At 33.4% G+C, this 19823-nt stretch overlaps 2 pseudogenes; both read right to left on the reverse strand.

Annotated features, from left to right (window-relative positions):
* Positions 1-1367: 1367 nt before the first annotated feature.
* On the reverse strand, positions 1368-11702 carry LOC101405393 (casein kinase II subunit beta-like; annotated as a pseudogene).
* Positions 11703-11969: 267 nt separating this feature from the next.
* The window catches only part of LOC101405655 (T-box transcription factor T pseudogene), a 40087-nt pseudogene continuing 32233 nt past the window's right edge, over positions 11970-19823 (reverse strand).

Consider the following 19823-nt stretch of genomic DNA (forward strand, 5'->3'; position numbering starts at 1 on the left):
GTTCATGGTCTACATTTTAATTGCATCTTTTCAGAAAAAATTGAATAGTTCTACTAAAAACAATCTTTCTTTCAACAGTGGCACTATTTGTCCTTCTGAGAACAGAAAAGTGATAATTTATTCCTGGATCCTTAATAGGATCTAACTATGACTTCCAACATAGTATCCACAGGATAAATCCAAGTACCTCAAGTATAGATAGGTGTAGAAAAATCTAGTTAACAAAAACTAACACTTATAGTATGAGAAAAACTAGAGCAACAAGGTGCTTGGCAAACAATATCTCTTAGCATACTGTGAAGAATATGGATATTACAGTGTCTATATGTGTTGTTACTCACATAGACGTGGTGAATTCATTGGTCATCAAATTGGCCAAGCCAGATTTTAATGGCTAAGGACATTCTCCAAATAGAAGCAAAGCTCCTTGCTTGCTTCCTCTGGGATGGGACTGGTATTTTGGTTCTCCACCCAAGAGATTTCTGTCTTATCACCCCAATTTGATATAACTAGCCAATTCTCAATTCAAGGTATTATCCAATCTCTCCTCACTGATATTTATAAATTTTGCCTACACTCTTATTTAATTAGATTATTCATTATCTTTTAACTTTACTCTCTATTCCAAGACAAAAATATATAGTTTTATAGTACATGATAGAAGCTGATAGGTCAAACACCTCAATTTTATCTTCTGTTCTCATTTACAATATTAAATCTGTTAAATTAATTTCAGAATATTTTGGAATATATATGGATTGAGATACATATTCTTAGTCATGTTTGGATATGTCTATTGCTATTTATGCTTTCCTTGGAATTTTATTAAACATTGAATTAAATTTTATCAAGTATAAAAGTATTTTTTCTTAAGATTTAATTGTTATTTACAAGTGAGATTGGAGATTTGCATTTTAAAAAAATTCCATTCAATGTGGTTTAACGCATGCAATGTCCCTTTCAATCTATATCCCAGAACTGTTTAAATACCATAAGAATTAGTTGATTTTTAGGTAATAAATTTCTGTCTAAAGCCTTATGATTTCCTTAGCTGTTCAATGTGGTAATTTTTGTAGATTGGAAAAAAAAATTTCATTATTATTGTAATGTTCCTATTCTCATTCATTAACCAATTTTGCTAATATATTTTAATAAAAATAACTTTTATTTAATAATTAAATCTATTAGCATGGCATTATCAACAATACCTTATCATTTTGCAATTTCTATATCAGGAGACATGAAGCCCTTCCTTTTACATATATTTCTTGAGGAGATCTGATAAGATTTTATATAAATTTTGAATAAATGTTTTTTTTCCTGCCTTTTCTACTTTATTTCATATTCCCCCCGCAATAATGACTCCTTTAATTTAAACTAAAAACCATATATGGTTCCTGAAAATGTGGCAGCAAAGAAATGGAGGTGTCAAAGGCTGAGGGACAAGTGGGGTGAGGAATCAGCCAATCGTCTTGACTGGGCTCTTGAAGCTTCTGGTAGGCCGTCAGGGGGATCTTGAAACTGTAGAGCCTGGACACAAACTGGTTGGTGGGATGCTTTGGCTCAGCCAGGAAGAGCATGTGAGGGAAACTGGTGCCAAAGTAGGCATGGTCTGTGTGTTGATGCCTCAGGTCTGAACACATCCATGCCCTTGGGGCAGTAGAGCTTCACCATGGCCTCACTTGGGATGTCTGAAAGGCCGATAGAAAGAATTGGCTGGTTCTCATGGTACACATGGGGACGGTAGCCAAAGTCTCCCCGCTCATACTTTCCCAACATCTGGGCAATGCTATGGTTGGTGAGGATATAGCAGGTGTGGATCAATCCATAGAGCATCTCTGCTGCCTGGTCAATCAGGTCACTCTGGTTGGGGTTGTCTTCCAGCTCTTCATCAGGCTCCAGGTCCAAGACCATGTCTAGAGCTTCTCAATGAGTCCAGTGAGATTGAATTTGTCTTTGATGTGGTCTTCATATACTTCACAGAAGAATCCATTGCCATGAAGCCCACAGAAGCAGTATAAATAACACTATTTTCCTAATGTTTAAATCATTCTTATTTAACTTATCACTTATTTATTTTTTCATACTGATTTCTTGATGCTTCCTTGTCTCTATAATTTTTTTGTTTTCTTGAGTGATCACGAAAGTCTTTGAAAGTTATTTTTTCTCTTGTTTTCTTTTGTGTCACAAAGGATGTAATGATTAAAAGTTTTTCCCACTTATTTTTAATGCATTATTTACAAAAAGCAATACACGTGAATAGCATTCTTAATTTCTATGTACTTTTAAGTTTTTCTTGAGTATAGTGTCTGTAGAGAATAGTGCCCACATCAAAAAATTCCACCAGGTGGATTGATATCATAATCAGAAGAAACCTTTCAGTCACACTCAGAGCAAAAAAAGAATGCCATCAACCTAGAACATTCTCATCCCAATCACAACTCCAGTTAACCACTCTCCTGACTTCTAAAACCAAAGATTAGTGCTGTCTCTCTTTTTTTTTTTTGTACTTAATATTAATGAAATTATACATTATATACATTGTAGATCATTGATTCTCATGGTGTGGATATTTCTTAATTTTTGGTGGTTGTTCCTGTGACTGGACATTTTGATAGTTTCGTTTGGGCTTACAAATAATGCTGTTATGGATATTCTAGTGATGCCTTTCAGTGAACTTTTGAATACATTGTTGTTGGGTTCATGTACGTACATAGTGGAATTGATGAAATTTGGAAATGTGTGTGTTCAGCTTTTGTAGATACTGCAAACAGTTTTCTGACCCGGACTTATGCTTAAGTTTTGAGGTACACGATTGTGTTTGATACTTATAAGAAATCGAAAAACTCAGCTTTTATTTTCTTATTTAAACAAATATTCAGAAACATGTATGTTTTAACTTTATAATATTTTTATTTATTTTGTCAAATTTTGTTATTAATTACTAGCTTTGTGACATTGCATTAAGAAAATGGGATTTAAATCTTTATTATTTATACATTTTCAAAATGTGTTGTGATTTACTTTAAAATATACACAGTATGTTAGAAAAATAAGACACAGAAAGATAGGTAGTAGATACGTAGAAAGATTAGTCTATAGCTTAATAATTTTAACTACCTCTTTTTACCTTTTTCTATTTCTTTCTTGTTAGGTTGAAGTTTTATTTTCTTGTTCACACTATCATTATATTTTCATTAACTTCTCTTTGTACTTCTAATAATTTTTTTCTGCTATTTAATGGTTTCAGACTAATTATAGCCCTATTTTAGGCTGTAATATTTGTCAATATCAATTGAAATTTCTTTTATTCTTTTCCACTTTTTAAATATTCTTCTTTGTGTATAACTATTCATATTCCACATTTTTTGGTCAAATATTTGGGTAATTTGATTTTAACTATCTCCATATTTGTTGATCTTTTGTCTTTTAAACTCAGACTTTATATTTTGTCTTTTGATTCAGGAATTTAATCAGAAGAGTTTTATTGGTACAACACTTATAATTATATTAATGTTTCTTTTTGTCTGATGGCCTCTATTGTGGCTGTAATTTTTAGGTTGTATTTTTACTCCCTTAGCAGTGTTTTTTTTTTTTTTTTTTTTGAGTAAGATTAGCCCTTAGCTAACATCTGTTACCAATCCTCCTCTTTTTTTGCTGAAGAAGATTGGCCCTGGGCTAACATCCATGCCCACCTTCCTCTACTTTATATGGGATGCCTCCACAGCATGGCTTGATAAGCAGTGCGTAGGTCCGTGCCCAGGATCCAAACCTATGAACCCTGGGCCCCTGAAGCAGAGAGCTCGAACTCAACTGCTACACCACTGGGCAGGCCACAGCAGTGTTTTTTAAATCTCACCCAAACCCATTTTTGACTCTCATTATTACCTTTGCATTTCACCTTGTTCTTCCTATATGATTAGTTATTGCTGTTGCAGAGATGTTATATATTTTTATGCAATTATGACAGCAAAAGGTTCGGAAATTTATCCTGGGTCACTGATTCTTTTATTTGACACACTGGCACTCAGCTCCAACTATGTTCAAAAAATGGTTCTGAGAATGGATCCATTAACAAGACAAACAAATATTTCTGCATTTGAGGAACTCAAATTCTGGCAGAGGCAGCGGAGGCAATCAATAAACAATACTGAAAATAAAAGAGTAAATAACATAGTTTAAAAACTGATAAGTTATGAAAAAATCTAACAGACCAAGGAGTTTTCAGAGTGCACTGGGGCAGCTGATGTAGAGTGGTCTCTCAGGTATGGCCATACTCTCAGGTATGGCGTCCATGAGAAGTGAAATTGAAGAATCCAGCCATTTGTGACAACATGGATGGACATTGAGGGTATTATGCAAAGTGAAATAAGTCAGAGGGAGAAGGTCAAATACCGTATGATTTCCTTCATTAAGTAGTAGATAATAACAACAATAAACAAACACACAGAGACAGAGATTGGATTGGTGGTTACCAGAGGGGAAGGGGGGAGGGAGGAGGGCGAAAGGGATACTTCGGCGTGTGGTGATGGGTTGTAATTAGTATTTGGATGGTGAACGTGATGTAATCTATGCAGAAATAGACGTATAATGATATACACCTGAAATTTATACAATGTTATAAACCACTGTTACTGCAATAAACAAAAAATTAAAAAAAAAAAAAAAAGAATTAAGCCAGACAATTATGTGGGGGAAGCCATTTCCAGACAAAAGAAATATCCCGTGCAAAAGCCCTAAATCAAGACTAGCATAAAAATACATTTGCTCGTCTTTGGCAAAACGTTACTTTCACACTGATTTGCACCTTAATACTGTCAAACTATCATTTTTAGTCTAATACACTCATTGTTCCAGTTATAACAAATGAGTATAAAGATGTGTTATCTCTTCTTCGGATGAACTTAATCTAGGTAATTCGTCAGAAATTTTTAAGGTATATCATGAGCTAAGATTTATTAATATAAAACTTAAAGAGCCAGTTAAAATAATTTGAAGTTGACTTTTTTAATCGTTAATTTAGAACCACTTTGCATGTTTCCAATTAATTTAGAAATTACCTCTCAAAAGAAGGGGCATTTAAGAAGCATTTGATCTTCAGAAAACCTTTGTTAAGTCATTATAAGCTTTTAAAATCACTCTCCTTTGAAAAGAAAAGCATGTGTTCCTTTGGGTAATCCATCTTAAACTTTAAAGTTTTTCATTCTATGCAGAAGTTTGCTCAATGTTTCCAAAATAAATATTTCTAGATGAACAGTAATTTAACAAAAGACTAGATTTTGACAGTGTTGAATAGAAAACTAAAATTTGCTGTGGCATTTAATTTCCATAAGAATGATTAGAACATTGATGTTCAAAGGATAGGGCTAATGCAATAAAACAAGATCAAAATGAACATAAAATTCCTTAAGTTAAATAAATGCATTATTAACAATTTTATATAAATGTTCACAACTTACAATTCCATGAGTGTGTGTTTGTGTGTATTAACATACTTAATATCTTTGACATATTTAATCAGTATAAAAAAGTTTGATTGGAACATTTAATGCTGAATTTCTACTGAAACATCAGCCTTAGAATGGTTAAATAAAGATGTCCACAAATGTCAGTCACAAAAGAACAAGTAAAATTTGTTCGAAATACTTCAAATATTGTGTCGCAAAAATATTTTCCTAACTAAGCAACCCTAAATAAGAAACACTGTCTGAGTTTTTGTATACATTTGTAATAGTGTATACTTCTGAGTCGTCAGTGGGTGAAAATCCATGATGACTGTAATGCCTTACAAACAGTAAGTTTCTGTCTTTATCCAAACTGTCTTTATCACCTTTCTAGCAAAAAAGTTGCACTAATATATAATATATACACCAAAATACTTGCACTAATAAATAAATGAATATCATTTCCTATCAAGGTTCTCATTTTGGAATCCAACTGGATTTTTTATTCAACATGTTCTTTTTTTCTCTGTCCCAATATATTTTTCTATTATTCGCTTATGCATTTCAAACACAACTGTTCGGAAATTTTACTTCTCTCTCTCTAACATATTCACAATAACAACTTTTGAATGTATTTCTCAAATTCATGCTGATGTGTCAACAGAAATGAACTACGGTTGTCACCTAAAGAATACCTCAGTCCCTCGGTGTAATGCGCCTTCTCAGTGTTCTACAAACAAGATTCTAAATTTTATTTTTCTTCACTGGAGAAATGTTGAGGATGTTAGAAAAATTCAGAGAGGAAGCTGACCTCATTGAAATATTATTTAACCTTTAAAAATATTGACTAACTAAAATGTGATCTAATTTCTCCTCTGAAAACAAAGCACTTATTCCTTTGGGTAATCAACTTCAAGCCTAAAAAATCTACCTTCAGTTAAAAACTAGTTTATTTTATTTTTGGCAAAACAAGTTTTCCTAGCATCATAAAACTTATAGTTTTTGACTAAAAAATGAAATGATTCTTAATCACTTACTATAGTTTCCCTAGTGAATCATATGTAAATGGTGATACATAAGATTGTTGTCAAAAGGAATATTACCTAATTTCAAGGCAGGACAAATCTTTATCAACCTTCAATTGATATATATGATTAGGCTCATATTGTGCTAATAATCAGAAACTTTGAAGGAAATTGCTATAGAGCATTTTAAAACATTGTTTTAGACCACTGTTGGAACAAAACGTGAACAAGATAAAAATGTTCACGTTTATTTTTCACATGTATTTTGACTATCCTAAACATAAATGGAGTCTGTATAAAAAAGCATGAATGTTCATTTCAAGCACTACAGAAAAAGACGATATGAGCATTGCAAAATCTATTTCAAAATTTAAAAAAAGAAGACTCATGTGGACACTAAATGTAAACCACATTGACATAAACAATCTGACTTATTGGTAGCCAATAGCTGAAAAATATTTGTTTTAAAGTAGAGAAATTTTTAGCAAATAACTTTCCGTTACTAGAAGTAACTGCACATTCACACAGTCAAAAGAATGCTCATATTCTTTACATGCACTTGAAAACATAGTTTAGCTTTCCACAGAGGTGTGAGACTATCTATACCATGAGAAACATGTTTTGAAGACAAAAAGAAATGTCACTTGGATGTTTCTGAATACCAAGGTGATTAACTCAAGCTGTCTAATGCCCGCATGATTTTGTCCACTCAAAGTGATGGTTATTTGCCTGCTATGGTTCAATAGCTACATGATTCTTGCTTTACTATCTTTATCAGAACAAGATGCTTGCTACGATTTTTCCTTCCATATTCAGTGATACTCTGAAGCATTCTATAGGAGTAGTGTAAGGGCAAAAGAGATGATTGAATAATAATAGAACCAGGCAAATACGTCGCTTATATTTCCAATCTTTAATATTCTTAAGGAGAATACTATTGCTTCCTTTAAAAAGTAATGATCACACATTTATTCTATGTTATGACTATTCAAAACTTTGGTGTTATAGATGAATTAATACAGTAACATTATTGCAAGTATCAGATGGACTATTAATTAGTCAAGCTAAATGATACACATTTAATAAAAAATTTTATTGACCAAGACAAAGATAAGTTTCAGTTGCTACTTAGAAATAAAATACTAGACATCTTTCCTCTCTCTCAAGAAAGAAATTATACATATACACACACACACAAACTCATAGAGGTATGTGTATATAATTTGTATATCACTAATAAATTTATTTATCAGTTTAGTTATATAAAAGTTGGTTTTAAAAAATCAACAAAATCCAGGGGCCGGCTCTGTGACATAGCAGTTAAGTTCCCGCATTCTGCTTCGGTGGTCTGGGGTTCGCTGGTTTGGATCCTGGGCGGGGACATACTCACCGCTCTTCAAGCCATGCTGAGGCAGCGTCGCATATAGAAGACCTAAAACTCTGCAACTATGATACACAACTATGTACTGGGGCTTTGGGGAGGAAAAAAAAGAAAAAAGAGGAAGATTGGCAACCGATGTTAGCGCAGGGCCAATCTTCCTCAAAAAAAAAAAATCAACAAAATCTGTTATTTTCTTCCTAAAATAATTCTGATATGGCCTATAGGTAGGTCCCTTTGTGACAGCCACTCTGTGGAAGGTGGGTCTTTCTAGATTTTTACCTGTTATACAAAGCAGCTCTCTATTGTGTTGCTACCTGTCATGCACCAGCTTTGGGACAAATTTCTCAATATTACATAGCATAGGTTAAGAAATAGGCTTTATTGAGGAAATGAAAGCTTACATAGAAAAGGGAACTACAAAAGAAAAGGAGGCCAAATCAAAACCACAATGAGATACCATTTCATACCCATTAGGATGGCTATAATCAAAAACAAACCAAAATAACAAGGATTGATGAGGATGTGTAAAAATTGGAACCCTTGTGCATTGCTGGTGGGAATGTAAAATGATGCAGCTGCTGTGGAAAACGGTACAAGCATTCCTCAAATATTTAAGCATATTATTACCATATGATCCAACAATTTCATGTTTTGAGCATATACCTCAAAGAATTGAAAGACGATATTCAAACACATATCAGTTCACCCATGTTCATTGCAGCATTATTCACAATAGTGAAAAAGTAGAATCAACCCAAAAGCCCACTAACAGATAAATGAATAAACAAAATGTGGTATATACATACAATGAAATATTATCCAGCCTTAAAAAAGAAGAAAAGTTTGACACATGCTACAACATCGATGAACCTTGAAGACATTACGCTAAGTGAAATAAGCCAGTTACAAAAGGGTTACAAAAGGATAAATATTGCATGATTCCACTTATATTAGGTACCTAGAATAGTCAAATTTATAAAGACAGAAAGTAGAATGGTGTTTATCGGAGGCTGGGGGAAGGGGGGATGGCAAGTTTTTATTTAATGGGTGCCGAGTTTCGGTTTGGAAAGATGAAAAAGTTCTGTAAATGGATGACGGTGACGATTGTACAACGAGAGTGTATTTAATGCCTCTGAATTTTACACTCAGAAGCAGTTAAAATCTCAAATTACGTTATGTATATTTTGTCACAATAATAAAAAAAAAAGATGTGCAGGTCTTCCTTCGCCCACTACCACACAGAGAGATGTATGGCAAAGCCAGTGTGCTGCTGGGCCGATACGGTCAGTCTCATTTTCATTGGAAAGGCTCATCCCTAGTTACTCCCTCTTTTTATAGTTGGACTTGAGAGCTTGTTACTTTGGAATAAACAGACTGCTTGGTGTCAAGAAGTCTGTGTTTGAGGTGCCAGCTGCTTACAGGAGTTATGTGGGCAAACGAGTTTCCCAGCATCCAGAGATATCTTGGGGCCGATGGGATTCTTGTAGGCACTTGTCAGGAAATTTATTTGGCTTTAGCCACACTTCCCATGGGGAAAGCTGAGCAAGCTCCCCTTTCTGGAAGAAGGAGAGACCCTGGTCCCAGTGATTCCTTAGCCACTTCTCCCAGAGTGAGCTCCTTGAATTTCTCCAGTTGACTCTACTCCTTGTATTCCATGAGGAGAGGAAAACATTTTGTAAGGGAACATGGCATGTGGCCTAACTTAAAATTTTGTTTTAAAATTATAACTTCTTGCCAAAATAATACTTGAAGACGCTAACCAACTCAACACATTTTTCTCTTTCTTATTTTACTGTTACTTCTTTCTCTCTTCTCTTGATTTGTATCACAGTGCAAATTCTAGATTTTCTGATTGCTCCCTGCTAGTTAATTTTCTCTTATAACTAGTCCCTAAATATGAAGATTTCTTAGTGATCCATCCTCATATTTTTCTCTTTTTTATACTACCATTTATAGTTAAGGCTTTTAAAAAATTATATAGATTTTTCCACTCAAAATGATGATTTTAATGAGCTTATTTTCTCTTTCTCCAGAGACCTTAATAGCATGATATTCAATAGTAAAATGATATAAACTTACAAAAGAGAGAGAACAGAAGGGGAAGAAGAATAGACAAGATAATAAGAGATATTATAGACATAAAGCAAGTAGAAATATACTGGCTGAGAAAGTAGAGAAGAAAACTTCCTTTTAGAAGAGACATGGAGGAATTCAGATTTGGGAACTAAATAAATCATAATTTTATTGTCATTGAATATTAGGAATTTTTTTATGCAGCAATAGAAAACTAGAACACTTACAAAGGAGAGAACAGCAGACTTATCAATGTATGAAAATTATACGGCAGCAGTTCTCACAGTTTGGCTCCAGGACCAGGAGTGTCAGCCTCGCTTGAGAACTTGTTAGCAGTGCAGACTCTCAAGACCTACCCAGACCTACTGATTCAAAACCTGAATCAGCAATCCAGGGTTGAACAGGCTCTCCGGGTGACTGTCATTGCATGCGAAAGTTCAAGAACCATTGCCACAATGAAGTCTTTACCTACCTGGTAGAGTCAGGGTTGTTTACTAATAGATTGGTATATTTCTCAATATTCCAACTCTAGTTTACAACATGACAGTTGGTAATATGGATTGACATATGACAGTTGGTAAGATTTCATTTTTAAGATCGCTTTTATAGTGTTTACTGTGGATAGATTAAAATGGGAAGTATACTGAGTCAAGGATTTTTAATAGTCCAGACAAAGAATGCTAGAAACCTAATATAGGGGATAGTTGGGAACTCTGTACTTTCTGGTTGATTATTCTGATAATCTAAACTGCTCTAAAAAAATAGTCTTTTAATTTAAAAAATCCATTTTAATCTGCCAGTGTAATACCTTCGGCAATTTGAGCAGATACTTAATAAAGAAAAGTCATTTTAATCATTTATCAGCTTAAAAATATATATATGTAATAGAGTTTTACAACCTAAAATATATCTTTTTGTTCTAGGATGAGGGCTGAGCTATATAACTTTGTCAAATTTTAGTGGATTATGTTTGAGTTATTTGATTTCTAATATTGAATTCTCCCGCTAAATCTTTTAGCATTATATTTGTTGTTGTTGTTTCATTTTATGTTTGCACATTGTCTTTCTTTTGCTGAAAATATTTGGTTGATTGTTCTGGCTATTTTTTCAGAAGACCAATATAACAGTTGTAGGTTTAAAAATATAAGAAACAATTACATATGCTCAAAATAAACACATTCTAGTGGGCAGAACAATGAAATTTCCATTTCAATTAAAATCTGTTGTCCTCAACTATGAATTTATTCTGTCCTTAACAACTTAACTATAAGTATGATAACTGTCACAAAAGGGACCTGAAAACTACTCCAAAGCAAAAAGAAATAGAATTAAAAGTATGCTTTTTATTTCACTAAATAAGACCTGTTGAGTTTATTAATTCTACTGTATCAAAGTCATCTACATGCTCTATGAGACAAAAAATAAGGTTCTGGACCTTAGCAAACAAATTTGTATTATGACCAAATAATGGCAAATTAGGCCAACTGAATTTTTTTTCCATATTTAAATTTATCTGTGGCATATAAACACAACTCAGGACTAAACTGATATCGCAGGTGATGGGTGGGGTTATTTTTTGATAAGTAGCAGAACATGTATTCCTTTTCATATGTTAAAGTGAAGTTAATAAGGTTTCATGTTTTCTTTTTTTCAACCCATGAGACTGTCATTTTATACCTAGTAGATCAAATCAACACTAGTTGACATAACAAAAAAAGTCTGCGTATATTTTAAGAAAAGGCTTTGATTTACTTGGAAGGTAGTGACAGGGATGTCCATGATGTTATGAGGCCAATATTGATTGTCAAGAATGTATGTGACCATGACAAGATTTTTATACAGTGAGGATTCTGAGAAGAGGGGACCTGAGATTATTTGAGTAAGATAGTGTTCAGTGGGAAGAACTGGACTCCTGTCATACAGCCCTGCTGTCTAAGACCCTGGCGTGATGACACCCTACTAGCTGACCACAGGTTGGGGTACCAATGGAGTCCCATTGTGACTCAGGAGTAACATGATTGTATGTACAGACATCCTAAGGCTGGGTCAATTCTCATGGGATTGGAGCATGGATAACATGTAAATGAATTGTCAGAATAGGTTGGAGAATTATCCAATGAGTGTATAGGCTGAGGAATGGGAGTGAACTGTCGTTCCTCAGAACAGGGCTTCTTTCACACCAAGGGTGGAAGAAAGTGAGCGAGGACCTCCAAACTGAGAGTGGGGCTGGCAACAGACAGAAGGTACTGATTCCAGGGATAAGCCACTTCCATTGAGAATACCCAGGCTGCTGTTTGTCTCTGGGTTCTTCCATCTTATCTTTGTGATTCCTGCTTCTCCTGGCATGAAGGCAAGCCTTTGCAAATGGATTGTATTTAGTTTTGAGAGCTGTAATCTCCTTGTTCTGATAGGCTGTCACAGATATACGTTGAGTCTTGGGAATGCAATGGCTGGTGATCATCTCCTGTAGACCCTCAACTCTTACTACATGAACTTGAAGTTTATATTTATGTAAGGAGTTCAATATGATCTGACACCCTCCATTGTGCTTGTTCATGAGTTTAACTTTGCTGAAGGACACAGGCACATTCATCCAGTGGGCCCCCAAGTTCAGAGAGTTAGAGTGAATGTAGACACAGCTGGACACCTCTAGCTGAGAATGACCACCAGGCACTCACTCTCTGGTCACTTACTTCCATCACCATGAAGTTCAGGAGGAAAGGATACATGGCTTTGGTTCCAGGCCAGACATATTCACCTTCAGCACTGGGAACATCCTCCTACCGTCCTTGGAGACCACGATCTGGTTGGTGAGCTCTTTGAAGTGCAGCCACATCTAGCTTTTCTAGGCTGATGTTGGGGCTGCCCATCTCGCCAGCCTGCAGTTCTCGCTCCAAGGAGCTCAGCTGGTTGTCCATTTGGTACTGCAGGCTCCTCTACAAGCTCTCCTTACCAAAGGAGCTTGTCTTCTTGCCGACCCCTCCACATGGCCCCCAACCCTAATTAGCCACCCAAGAGTCATCTTCAACTCCTTTCAACTGCCACTCTTCCAAGAAGTGGAACTGCAAAGGCCAGCTGTTCCCAGGCATAGATCTGGGAGCAGAGTGAAGACTGGATTTGAAAGGGAGTTGGGGGGCAAACGGGTGAAGATAGAGGTTATTCCACTTGAACTCCAGCAAGGAGCAACTAAAGTAAGTCTTTGTGGTGTTGGATTTGCTTTAAACATTAAAAATTACATTATTAACCAACACATAAATGTTTATAAAATGTACAAATAAAACTATCGATATCTTTAAAGCTCTTTTTTAATCAAAAGGGGCATTTTACATGTGCTAGAATATAAATTATGTGCACATCAGGATTATTACAACATGTAATTTTCTACAATATTTTATTAGATTTTTATGCTGTTTTTATATATGTTGGCCACTGATACTTGAAGTTTGATATATAGTTATAAAGTTTCCTTAAAGGATTATTATGAGACCCAGGATTTTCGACAAGTTACAAGTTATAGACACTTTTGCATGGCAACTGGGTAAAGTACCACATGCTGTCAACATTACTTTTTGTGCTTTCCAATCAACACCAGGATGCCTTTGAACTTGACCTACACAAAGTCCTTATTTTGGTTCTTTAAGCTGCCTGCCAAACTATTGTGGTAGTTTTTTGATATAGGCAGATGGCCACTTCAAAACAAATCAAAATACAATATTTGGTTTCTGAACCTACCTGGATTCGTATCTCTGAATATCAATGCTAGCTCAGATGGAATTTCAGGTCTAAGTAATTGTTTTGATGTCCCTAGGCAGTTTGCATGAAACATGTTTGATCAAGTAGCTAACACAGGCTTCACCTCTTATTAGTTGTTGTGGAACGTCCCTTCTGGTGCTGTGTTAAATGAATGCAATACAAAATTAGAGGATAAAATATTAATCCGTAGCTCCTACCCAGCATAAGATGGACAAAATATGTATTAACAAGCGACATCAATCTATTTCCGAGGCTATGCATGTAAGGTTTACTGATAAAATCTAGCAGAACTTTTAAATGTGTAATTTCCAGGCAGTCTAAGAAATGTGAATATGAGCAAAATAGGTAAATTTAGTGGTATGGCACAGACTGCAAAGTATGATACAGATTTCAAGCAAACGTAATTACATTGATTTAAGGGGTTCTTTCCCATTTATTCATACATTTTATTGTCTTAATTTAGAGCTAGCTCAATGAACACCCCTTCCTTCCTTCCTTCCTTCTTCCCTTCCTTCCTTCCTTCCTTCCTTCCTTCTTTCCTTCCTTCCTTTCTTCCTTCTTTCCTTCTTTCTTTCCTCCCTCTTTCCCTCTCTTCCTTCCTTTCTTTCTCCTAGCTATCTCCTTAAACTGCAGTAGTGGGTAAAATAGATGGATGGTTTAAGATTAGCCCAATTGATTATAATCAAACATCTGTGTCATTAACATGGGGTACTTCCCTGGGTCTCTCATATCCAAAGAATGTAGATTTCATATTTCAGATGAAACAATGTTTGTTGTAAAATATTACATTTTCCATTGTATTAGAAGCATCATAATGAGAAAAATGCAAATTAAAACCGCAACCATTATTCACATATAAGATTCAAAAAATATAAAAAGTTTGATAACACACTCTGTTGATGAGGCTAAGGAGGAAAGAAGCAGTCTTATATTTTGTTTCTCACAATGTAAAACAGGATTACAACTGTGGAGAGGAATTTGGCAATATCTAACAAAATCACATATGCATTCAACCTTTGATCTAGCAATACCTCTTTGGGACATAAATCTGTTCCAAAGGCCCAAAGGTACACTAACATTAACTTGAAATGACATATGTCAAATGTTCTTCCATGTAGCATTATTGGTACTAATACAAAATTGGAATCAACCCCAAAATCCAAAAATCCAACTCCAAAATCCAACAGGTGAATAAATTGCAATATATCTACACAATGGAGTACTATGCACCCGTGAAGATTTTGTATATTTTGGAGTATAAGCTAATAAAATATTTTGTATATTTTGGATCATAAACTGACAAAAGCAAGTTGCAGGAAAGTGGGTATAGCATGTTACCTCTTGTGTAGGAATAGGAGGAGAAAACCTTCCTTTCTTCCTTCCTCCATCCCTCTCACTATCCCTCCCTTGCTTCCTTCCTCCTCTCCCTCCCTCTGGAATCTTATAGACTCTTTATATAATTAAAAAGATAATAAAAGGCAAATTTTAAATGTCATAGGAAACTGAAACAACTGTTTATTGTACAGGTGACTTAATCACACAGAGAAAATAATTAACTAAAGTAGAACACAGGATTTTGACAGTACTCACTCAGTGATTTATAATGTTAGGAACCCCAAAACTGCAAATAATCTTAAAACACAGTCAGCCATATTTTGATAGTAATAATATTGTTATAATGTGTTTGAAGCTGTTGTAAATATATTGTAAGATAATTGAAACAATTCATTGTACCACTGTTCTTAATATCTAAATTTTTTCAACAATAGTTAAAAGAAATACAAATATGAAATGTAAAGAATTAGCAAAACTCTGTAATTTTCGATTTAAGGTAAATATATCAAGGTGGATTTATTATTTTTCTCATTTTAAAATTATATATTTCCTAGCTTTCTCCACTGAAGAACTCTAGGAGCAATAACAATCCAATAACAATGAACACCACTTGTAACAAGATATTGGTATCTAAATACCATTCTTTTTTTTTTAAATTTTAATGTTTTATTTTATTGTAAGAACACTTAACATGAGATCTTTCCTGTTAATTTTTTAACTGTATAATACATCGTTGTTGACTATAGACACAATGTTGTACAGCAGAACTCTACAGTTTTCTTTTTACTTAAGTGAAACTTCACACCTGTTGATTAGTAACTCCCCATTTCCTCCTCCCTTCAACCCAAGGCAACTGCCATTCCACTCGTTGATCCTATGTATTTGACTATTTTAGGTACTTCATATAAATGGAATCATGCAGTGATTTTCTTTCTGTGACTGGCTTATTTTTCGTATAATAATGTCCTCATGATTCATCTATGCTGTCACAAATAGCAGAATTTATTTCTTTTTTCAGGCAGAATAACAATCCATTGTATGTATACACCATATTTTCTTTATCAGTTCATCTGTCAATGGATATTTAGGTTTTTTCCATACCTTGGCTATTGTGAATAGCACTGCAATGAACATGGGAGAGGTAATATCTCTTCAAGATCCTGATTTCCATTATCTTGGAGTATTACACAGAGTGAGAATACTGGATTACATGGTAGCCCTATTTTGAATTTTTGAAGGAACCTCCATACTGTTTTCCATAGGAGGTATACCATTTTGTATTCCCACCAACTGTGGACAAGGCTTCCAGTTTCTCCACATCCTGGCCAACACTTGTCTCTTTTTTTTTTCTTCTTTTTTTGATGACAGCCATCCAGACAGGTGTGAGCTGATATCTCATTGTGGTTTTCATTTGCATTTCCCTGATGATTAGTAACATTGAGGATTTTTTTGTATACCTATTGGCCATTTGTATGTCTTCGGAGAAATATCTATTCAAGTCCTCATGCCATTTTTAATTGGGTTATTTGTTTTTTTGTTGTTATTGAAATATAGGAATTCCTTATATATTTTTGAGATTATCCCTTTATCAGATATATGGTTTGCACATATTTTCTCCCAATCCATAGGCTGCCTTTTACTCTGTTGATTATTCCCTTGGCCATGAAGAGACTTTTTAGTTTGATATAGTCCCCATTGTTTGTTTTAATTTTTGTTACCTGTGCATTTGGCATCATAGTAAAAAAAAAAATCATTGCCAAGACCAATATAATAAAGCTTTTCTCCTATTTTCTTCTAGAAGTTTTACAGTTTCAGGTCTTATGTTTGTCTTTAATCCATTTGAGTTGATTTTTGTGTGTGGTATGATATAAGGTTTCAATTTCATTTTTTTTGCATGTTTTCCCAGCACTATTTGTTGAAGAGACTATCCTTTCCCCATTGTGTATTATTGGCACCTTTGTCAAAGATTGGTTGACTGTATATGAGTGAATTTATTTCTTGGTTTTCTATTCTGTTCCATTAGTCTATATGTCTGTCTTTATGCCAGTACGATACTGTTGTGATTACTGTAACTTAGTAATATATTTGGAAATCAGGAAGTAGGATGCCTTCAACTTTGTTCTTCTTTCTCAAGATAGTTTAATTTCCACATATTTGTGAATTTTCCAGTTTTCTTTTTGCTATTGATTTCTACTTTCAATCTATTGTGGTTGGAGAAGATATTTTGTATGACTTCAATCTTCTTGAGTTTGTTAGGTCTTGTTTGATAACCTAACATGTGATCTATCCTGGAGAAACACACATGCAATTGAAAAGAATGTATATTCTGCTGCCATTGGGTAGAATGTCCTATATATGTCTGTTAGGTCCATTTGGTCTGTAGTGTTATTCAAGTCCTCTTTTTCCTTAGTAATCTTCTTTCTGGATGTTCTCTCCATCATTAAAAGTGGGATACTGAAATCACTTCCTATTACTGCATTGTTGTCTATTTTTCCCGTCAGTTCTGTCCAAGTTTGCTTTATATATTTAGATGCTCTGATGTTGGGTGCATATATATTTGTAATTGTTATATCTTCCTGGTGGATTGACCCTTTTATCATTATATAATGTCCTTGTTTGTCTCTTGTGACTGTTTTTACTTCAAATTGACAATAAACGCTAAGTAAAATTAAGTATCATTAGCACAAATTCATGAAATCTGAGTCTACTCTCTCGTTTTCTCATTTTTTAAAACCTTATATTTATAACCATAATTATTTACATTTGGTAAATAAATTATTTATTAAAAATTTTGAAACAAATAAATGGAGATGTATCACTCAATTTTTCTTTTCTTACTAATGGAGGAATTTAAGCAAAAGTAACAATATTTTTAATTCCTAATTATGGTAATGAATTGATTTTAACTTTAAGTGTTGGGTAAGTATAATTAAAGAATAAAGAAACATTATAATAAATGCTTGATTATTATTAATGTTAAATTCTCTTGAGTCCTGATTTTAATTGAAAATTTTAAAGGTACCTTATATATATACATATATTTGTATTATATGTCTATAGCTAAGATTTGTGAATGTTGATAGAAATGATTATACTGTTGGATAATGAAACATAGTCTCTCATTCATTATTTAATTTTCATAATCTTTGTGGAATGACAAAGTTAACTAACTATTTGAAAACTTGCTATTCTTTATGTATGTGTTTTATAAAAAGAAAAAATTATATTCAGTCATAACTTAAATTTCTAAATTCAGAAAGGAAATTATTTCAAGAACTTTATTAACTTGATCATTTTGAACCTTTCTTAAAAAATAAATTATCTGTTTTTAAGAAAGTTGTGCTTATCAGGAAATAATTTCTACTGACAAATTAAAACAAATATGAATAATTATTCTTAATTATATTCATTATTGGGAGAAAGAAATGGTAGAAAATTACTCATAGAAGAAAAATCATACCCTTTAATTTGTAATAAATTTATTTGTAAATATGTGTGATATCATACCTAGCTGTGAAAATAAATAACACCACAAGTATGTGTTAAACCTATGGAAATGAACTAAAAAACATCTGGGTAATTATTTCAGACAATGTAATTGTGAGTTTCTTGGATAGGATTGGAGGTACCAGCCATTCTCCATTGGGAATAAAGCTATAGTGACTTACTCTCTGTTGCCAGAAGAACTGGGGGATTTAAACATAGAAATAGAATAATTGAATGATTTATTCCATAAACATACATTTTTAAATATTGATGAAGACTTTTCTTGAAAATAAAGCCAGAAAGATTTTAAGATTCTTAACTTTAAATATTAGAAATGAACATTATTATAATTTGCATGCTAAAGTTATTTAAATCTTACTCTTAATTATATATTCCCAATGAAAAGTATTTCTTGTTTTTTATTGTAGCTCTTTTAATGGTCATATTTTATACAAAACAAAATTTTCCTAATTGAAAATTATAATTAATTAAATTAAGAGCACATTTGAGTCGTGAGTATGGCTATTTAGACTATGAAGGCATAATCAGGGCACAACAATCCACTTGGTGGAAATTTAGTCTAATTAAAGACCAATTATTTTATTTACTTGTAATTCACATGATATATGCTTGCAAATAGAAGCAGCTGCTAGCCAAGTAACTAGGAAGAAACAACAAGCCTTGGGTGGGTGATATTTCAAACTCAGCAGTATAAAGCAGGAAAAAATAACATATTTTCACATAAAAAATGCTAGAAAAATATTTATATACATGACTCCAATTTGGTAAATTATTTCCATTCTATATTTTTTCATGTTAATTCAACAATAAGCATCCTTATGTCATAAGTCACTATCACTTATAAGTAAATAGGGTTAAATTTTTAAAATATTTGTTGTTATTAAGTAATATATGCACATTAAAAAAAAATCACATGTTAAAGAATGCCTTACAATGAAAATTAACAGTCTTATACCACTTCTTCACTTCTAGGTCTATTCTCCAGAAGACTTTTTAAAAATTTTTCATATTTTGGTTGTTTCCCTTCTGAAATAATATATGTTATTTTCTGAATTTATTAATATCAGATAACATTTATTATTCCCCCATATACTTCATCTATATAAATATTTAACTTGCTCAAGTCTATCCTCCATCTCTGTCTTTGACAATTGTTTGACTGTTTTGGTTTTGTATCAATTATCTTTAATGTAAAAAATGTGATCAAACCTCAGTTCATTTTTCTTTCATCTTTTTATTCGGTTTCCATACTTTATATGGCAATATTAACGCCCTTCTCTATCAATTTTTCCCACAATCTGCTGT

Source organism: Ceratotherium simum, chromosome 18, assembly GCF_057802395.1.
Source record: "Ceratotherium simum simum isolate JZ-2026a chromosome 18, ASM5780239v1, whole genome shotgun sequence".
NCBI classification, from domain to species: domain Eukaryota; kingdom Metazoa; phylum Chordata; class Mammalia; order Perissodactyla; family Rhinocerotidae; genus Ceratotherium; species Ceratotherium simum.